Source organism: Bison bison, unplaced genomic scaffold, assembly GCF_000754665.1.
Source record: "Bison bison bison isolate TAMUID 2011002044 unplaced genomic scaffold, Bison_UMD1.0 scf7180017864465, whole genome shotgun sequence".
Lineage (NCBI taxonomy): Eukaryota > Metazoa > Chordata > Mammalia > Artiodactyla > Bovidae > Bison > Bison bison.
Genome location: NW_011495026.1, coordinates 6,206,367 through 6,213,758, shown reverse-complemented (window position 1 = coordinate 6,213,758; position 7,392 = coordinate 6,206,367). Strand labels below are relative to the sequence as shown.

Below are 7,392 nucleotides of genomic sequence, written 5' to 3'. Positions count from 1 at the left end.
CAGCTATATAATCATAAGGGATTTGATTTAGGCCATACCTGAATGGTCTAGTGGTTTTCCCTACTTTCTTCAATTTAAGTCTGAATTTGGCAATAAGGAGTTCATGGTCTGAGCCACAGTCAGCTCCTGGTCTTGATTTTGCTGACTGTATAGAGCTTCTCCATCTTTGGCTGCAAAGAATATAATCAATCTGATTTCGGTGTTGACCATCTGGTGATGTCCATGTATTAGTAAAAACTGAAAAAACAAAAAACAGAGTTTCAGTTGCCATGCTGTGGACAGGGAGGCCTGAATCTTAGCTCTACGCGGGTGTTGGGGCTCCAAAGCCCGCGTGGGACTCTCTAGCCCGCTAGCCTTACTTGCCTGCTCCTCCGGCTTTTGGCCCGGAGCTTGGCCCCGCCTACTCGCCCAGTGCTGTTCAAGACGGTCGCCTGAGGTCATGGTGCCCTCCTAGAAGGAGCCCGCCACCTCGTGGGGGATCAGCGAAACTTAACCACTGGGGTCCCGCCTCCTTGGGGGCTGCTTGGCTGCTTAGTCCTGGAGCCTCTGATGGCCGGAGGTGGCCACAGCAGAACATGTGGAAGATAGAGCTGGTGAGCGCTGGGCTCCCTGAGCTCCGTGAGGCCAAGTCGGGCTGGCTGGTGACGTTGGCCACCCTGTGAGGCAACCGGTCCGTGTTCAGCATCCCAGAACGCCTGCGAGGTGCTCTTCACGTCACTGCTGAAGAGCTTGGGGTCCAAGGACAGTAACAAGATTGTCTTCAAGACAGCTTGGGTAAGTGCTCTCTCCATGGGGATGATTGTCTTCTGCTGCCCGTTAGCGTCTTCACAGAGATGTTTGATTATCAGAAAACAGGTGTGGTGGTTGCTGCTGTTGAGGTTGTTGGACGCTTGCCCGGTTCTTTAATAAGCTCCATTGAGCCTCTATACCTTTTCTTGTGGAATCCTGTTTGCCAGGATTTGCGAAAATCCTGTTTGCCTACCTGCCTTCACTGGTCATTCGGGGGCACTATTTCAAGAAGCTCCTTGGACGGGTGAATGCCACTCTGATCGCTGGCAGCAATGCCTTCCTGGTTTTGCTGCCTTTCCTTCTGAGGGTTCTGACTGACAGCTGGGGCCTCTTTAGACACAGAGTCCTCTGCCTCTTCACATTTGTTCTCTTTCTGGCTGGCTTTACTTACGGACTCCTGGCCTTCTGTGTAAAGATGGTGGGACCGAAGGAGCCAACAGATTCTCCCTCTTTTCCCGGAGAAACTGCAGTTATCCCCAGTTCGGTTTTGCCGTCTTCAGGGTGACAGTTTATGTTGTGTCGCAGTTGGAATATCGGTTGCACTTTTAGGAAACCCTGTGCCTTATTTTCTCTTGAGTTGGCCATGCCTTGCTGGGGTCATTTCAGAAGTGGAGTGCTGCTTCTTAGCCACACTGAGCCAAGACCAAAGTTTTCTTTGACTTGCAAATTTCCCTTCTGTTCCCTCAGAACTAGAACAGAGGCAAGGTTGGACCACCCCCACCCTCAGCATGCTGAGCAGCCACGGACTGAACTCAGGAGCAAATGGGCTAATGTGAATGAGAGGTTATCACATAACCCTTTTTCCAGCTTCCGCATCTCCTCCTTTAGTCTAGTTTCTTGCCTGGAGAATCCCATGGATAGAGGATCCTGGCAGGCTATGGTCCATAGGGTCACAAAGAGTCAGACACAACAGGATCTACTTAGCACAGCACAGCATAGCACATTTTGTGAATATGAGAAAATTAAAATGCTTTTCACAATCTATAACAAGCAGTTTATATACATAGTTTTATGTTCAATTTTGTTTCCTGCAATAAACATAAAGCATTAGCTGAAGAAACCATGAGCAAATGTATAAATTCTAGAAAGTTATGATTTTTATATCAACTAGAAAGCAAATTATGATAGAGAAAAATAAGTATTAAACTATTTATACATGATATAATTAAATACTTTGAAATTCTATTTATTTCTGTTTGGGGCTGTACAGCTATATTTTGTTTGTTTTTAATTTGGTGGAATTAATTGTAATTGGACTGACTCATCAAAAGTAGCTATTAATTATACAGGAGACCCTTCAAAAGAAACTTAGCCTATACTGAACCATAGTTTGATTCAGAGCTGTGTGTGAGATGTTTTTAATCTGTACTATATTTTGTGAGTGACCATGGTAACAACTGTGTTACATCCTTATACAACTATTTTATTTCTTTATCTCTATATTTAGTCTTCAATAGTTTATGCTCAGATATTTAAAAATTATTTTTCCTTTCTCAAGGAATTAGCAAGACAAAACAATTCTCTGAGATGAGATTTAGAATTTAAAAATCATATTCTTGCTGCTCTTGTTTTTCAGAATGGATTTTTGTGTTAGCAAAAACAATTACCAGTGTTGTTTTTAATGCTACAATTTAATAATTTGTGTAAAAGTATTTAGCAGTGAATAGCTACAGTCTGTTGCCTCTGATAGGTCTTATTTTTTTCATCTTTTGTCCTCTTCTCTTTGATATTCACTGAGAATTATAGGGTTATTTGATGTCTGTTAGTTGTAAACATAAAGTATTAATAGACTATGTATATATATATATATATATACTGAAAAATAATGGGCACATTGAATTGGCTTGAGTTGTTATGTGAGTCATATTAGATTAGTCTACAGTTTGAAAATAGCTATTTTCCATGGCTCAGATGGTGAAGAATCTGCCTGCAATGCGGGAGACCCATGTTCAATCCCTGGTTTGGGAAGATCCCCTGGAGAAGGAAATGGCAACCCACTCCAGTATTCTTGCCTGGAGAAATCCATGGACAGAGGAGCCTGAGGGGCTACAGGACACTGTGTCGCAGAGTTGGACATGAGTGAGCAACTTTCACAGTTTAGAAATAAATACTTCTACTTCTTAGAGGGACAAGTGGCGTTCAGCCACCCGAGATTGAGCAATAACAGGTCTGTGATGCCCTTAGATGTCCGGGGCTGCACGCGCGCTACACTGACTGGCTCAGCGTGTGCCTACCCTACGCCGGCAGGCGCGGGTAACCCGTTGAACCCCATTCGTGATGGGGATCGGGGATTGCAATTATTCCCCATGAACGAGGAATTCCCAGTAAGGGCGGGTCATAAGCCTGCGTTGATTAAGTCCCTGCCCTTTGTACACACCGCCCGTCGCTACTACCGATTGGATGGTTTAGTGAGGCCCTCGGATCGGCCCCGCCGGGGTCGGCCCACGGCCCTGGCGGAGTGCTGAGAAGACGGTCGAACTTGACTATCTAGAGGAAGTAAAAGTCGTAACAAGGTTTCCGTAGGTGTCCTGCGGAAGGATCATTAAAAAAAAAAAAGAAAAGAAATAAATACTTCCAAATAAATATAATAATAAAAATATTATTCTTTTTGAAACTAGTTTTATTTCCCAAAGTAACCTATAATAGTCAAATCTCTATAAGGTGCCTGCTATTCAAATTTCTAAATGTTAAAAGGTGGCTTTAATCAAGGGGATTGCAGATAGTTAATTCTGTGGTTGTCCCTTTCTTTGATTTGAACCTAATTATTTATGTACATTACTATCTTGTTAATTTACTCTTTATTCTCATCTACATTTACATTAGACACAGGAGAAATTAGGACAGCAACATCTGTCTTTAATGAAATAGAAATAGTTATATAACTATTGTCATCATCATTCAAGACTGCATTTTGTTGTTCTGCACACTCAAACAGTCACATCAGATATACCAAACAGAAGCAACAGCACTAAGAAAAGCAAATTAGTTTACTCTACAAAGAATTAGAAACATGAATCCAAAAGTCCTATTATATTCACTTCAGTTGTTTTCTGGCTGATTGATAATTTTAAATAATTTATAATTTTAGGATATATCTCAAATAATTTTTCCTTTTATAAAATAAAGAAATAATACAGATATATGACAAAAACATAGTTCAAATGATAAGAAAGGCTCAAAATGAAAATCTCTTTCTCTGTCCTACTGTTTCTTCCCAGAAAATAACCCTGTCAAATTCCAATTTTTTGAAGTTTTTTTTTTTTTAATTGAAACGTAGTATATTTATAATATTTATTAGTTTTGGGTGAATAACATAGTGCTTCTTTTTTTTAATGTATTCAATATTTTTAAGATTCTACACCATGTAAAGTTATTTTAAAATAATGGCTATTCCCATGCTGTACAAAATATCTTTGTAGCTCATTTATTTTTATGTATTAAGAATAGTGTGTAGCTCTTAATCCCATACCTTTATCTCCTCCTTTCCCCTCCCTCTTTCCAATGGTAACTGTTTGTTGGTTTTTGTTTTCTGTGTTTGTGATTGTGTCTTTTCTGCTGTATGTATTCATTTTTTTATTTTTCAAGATTCCATATAAAAATGATAACATACAGTATTTGTCTTTGTTGTCCTCTTCTCCTCCTACCTTCAATCTGTACCAGCCTCAGGGTCTTTTCAAATGAGTCACTTTTTCACATCAGGTGGCCAAAGTATTGGAGGTTCTGCTTCAGCATCAGTCCTTCTAATGTATATTCAGGATTGATTTCGTTTAGGATTGACTGGTTTAATCTAAGCATGAGTTTCTTCAGCACTCAGCTTTCTTTATGGTCAAACTCTCACATCCATACATGACCACTGGAAAAACCATAGCTTTGACTATACGGACATTTGTCAGCAAAGTAATATCTCTGCTTTTTAATATGCTGCCTATGTTTGTCATAGCTTTTCTTCCAAGGAGCACTTGTCTTTTAGTTTCATGGCTGCAGTCACCATCTGCAGTGATTTTGGAGCCCAACAAAATAAAATCTGTTACTATTTCCATTGTTTCGCTATTTGAAATGAAGTGATGGGACCAGATGCCATGATGTTAGTTTTCTGAATGTTGAGTTTTAAGCCAACTTTTTCACTCTCCTCTTTCACTTTCATCAAGAGGCTCTTTAGTTTTTCTTCACTTTCTGCCATAAGGGTGGTGTCATCTGTATATCTGAGGTTATTTATATTTCTCGTGGCAATCTTGATTCCAGCTTGTGCTTCATTGAGCCCAGCATTTTGCATGATGTATGCTGCATATAAGTTAAATAAGCAGGGTGACAATATGTTCTTTACTTCTGTCCCTCTTCAATTTCTCCTGGCAGTTTCTCTGGTTCCTCTGCCTTTTCTAAATCCAGCTTGAACATCTGGAAGTTCTCGGTTCATGTACTGTTGAAGCTTAGCTTGGAGAATTTTGAGTGTTACTTTGCTAGCATGTGAAATGAGTGCAATTGGGTGGTAGTTTGCACATTCTTTCGAACTGCCTTTCTTTGGGATTGGAATGAAAACTGACCTTTTCCAGTCCTGTGATCATTGCTGAGTTTTCCAAATTTGCTGACATTTTGAGTGTAGCACTTTAACAGCATCGTCTAGGATTTTAAATAGCTCAGCTGGAATCCCATCACCTCCATAAGCTTTGTTCCTATTGATGCTTCCTAAGGCCCACTTGACTTTTCAGTCCAAGAAATCTGGCTCCAGGTGAGTGATTGCACCATTGTGGTTATCTGGGTCATGAAGATCATTTTTGTATAGATATGTGTATTCTTGCCACCTCTTAATATCTTCTGCTTCTGTCATGTTCATACCATTTCTATTCTTTATTGTGTCCATCTTTGCATGAAATGTTCCCTTGGTATCTCTAATTTTCTTGAAGAGATCTCTAATCTTTCCCATTCATTGTGATAAAAAGGACATCATTTTTGGGTGTTAGTTCTAGAAGGTCTTGTAGGTTTTTCAGAGAAACGTTGAGGTATACATTTATATTATATTATATCATATTATATTATATTTATAGTGACTGAAGTATCAATTTTTGATTTATCTATTTTTTCTCCACTGTAAAATATTTAATTCTTACTGCCTCTCCCTCCCTGGTTTGCCTTAAAGAATTTCACCCTTTATTTGCATTAATATTTGTTTTCAAGGTTTACATGGAAAATCCAAATTTATTTTTGATGCTAATGCAATCTAGAAGCTAAGTCTGTAAAATTTTCTTCAATGTTTATTAGGATAACAAAGTCAAAATACATATCACATATGAACTGACTTCTTCATTCACATATTTTTTTTTCCATCAAAGTGTATCAGTTCAGTTCAGTTCAGTTGCTTAGTCTTGTCTGACTCTTTGTTACCCCATGAATCACAGCACGCCAGGCCTCTCTGTCCATCACCAGCTCCCGGAGTTCACCCAGACTCACGTCCATCGAGTCAGTGATGCCATCCAGCCATCTCATCCTCTGTCATCCCCTTCTCCTCCTGCCCCCAGCACCAGAGTCTTTTCCAGTGAGTCAACTCTTTGCATGAGGTGGCCAAAGTACTGGAGTTTCAGCTTCAGTATCATTCCCTCCAAACAAATTCCAGGGCTGATCTCCTTCAGAATGGACTGGTTGGATCTCCTTGCAGTCCAAGGGATGCTCAAGAGTCTTCTCCAACACCACAGTTCAAAAGCATCAATTCTTCGGCGCTCAGCCTTCTTCACAGTCCAACTCTCACATCCATACATGACCACAGGAAAAACCATAGCCTTGACTAGATGGACCTTTGTTGGCAAAGTAATGTCTCTGCTTTTGAATATGCTATCTAGGTTGGTCATAACTTTTCTTCCAAGGAGTAAGCGTCTTTTAATTTCATGGCTGCAGTCACCATCTGCAGTGATTTTGGAGCCCCCAAAAATAAAGTCTGACACTGTTTCCACTGTTTCCCCATCTATTTGCCATGAAGTGATGGCACCGGATGCCATGATCTTCGTTTTCTGAATGTTGAGTTTTAAGCCAACTTTTTCACTCTCCACTTTCACTTTCATCAAGAGGCTTTTGAGTTCCTCTTCACTTTCTGCCATAAGGGTGGTGTCATCTGCATATCTGAGGTTATTGATATTTCTCCCGGCAGTCTTGATTCCAGATTGTGTTTCTTCCAGTCCGGGGTTTCTCATGATGTACTCTGCATAGAAGTTAAATAAACAGGGTGACAATATACAGCCTTGACGTACTCGTTTTCCTATTTGGAACCAGTCTGCTGTTCCATGTCCAGTTCTAACTGTTGCTTCCTGAATACAGATTTCTCAAGGGGCAGATCAGGTGGTCTGGTGTTCCCATCTCTTGAAGAATTTTCCACAGTTGATTGTGATCCACACAGTCAAAGGCTTTGGCATAGTCAATAAAGCAGAAATAGATGTTTTTCTGGAACTCTCTTGCTTTTTCCATGATCCAGCGGATGTTGGCAATATGATCTCTGGTTCCTCTGCCTTTTCTAAAACCAGCTTGAACATCAGGAAGTTCACGGTTCACATATTGCTGAAGCCTGACTTGGAGAATTTTGAGCACTACTTTACTAGCGTGTGAGATGAGTGCAGTTGT

The 7,392-nt window shown here is 40.3% G+C and overlaps 1 pseudogene; it reads left to right on the top strand.

The window, feature by feature from the left end:
* The first annotated feature begins 575 nt into the window (after positions 1 to 575).
* Positions 576 to 1,448, top strand: LOC105003245 (annotated as a pseudogene).
* Positions 1,449 to 7,392: the final 5,944 nt, after the last annotated feature.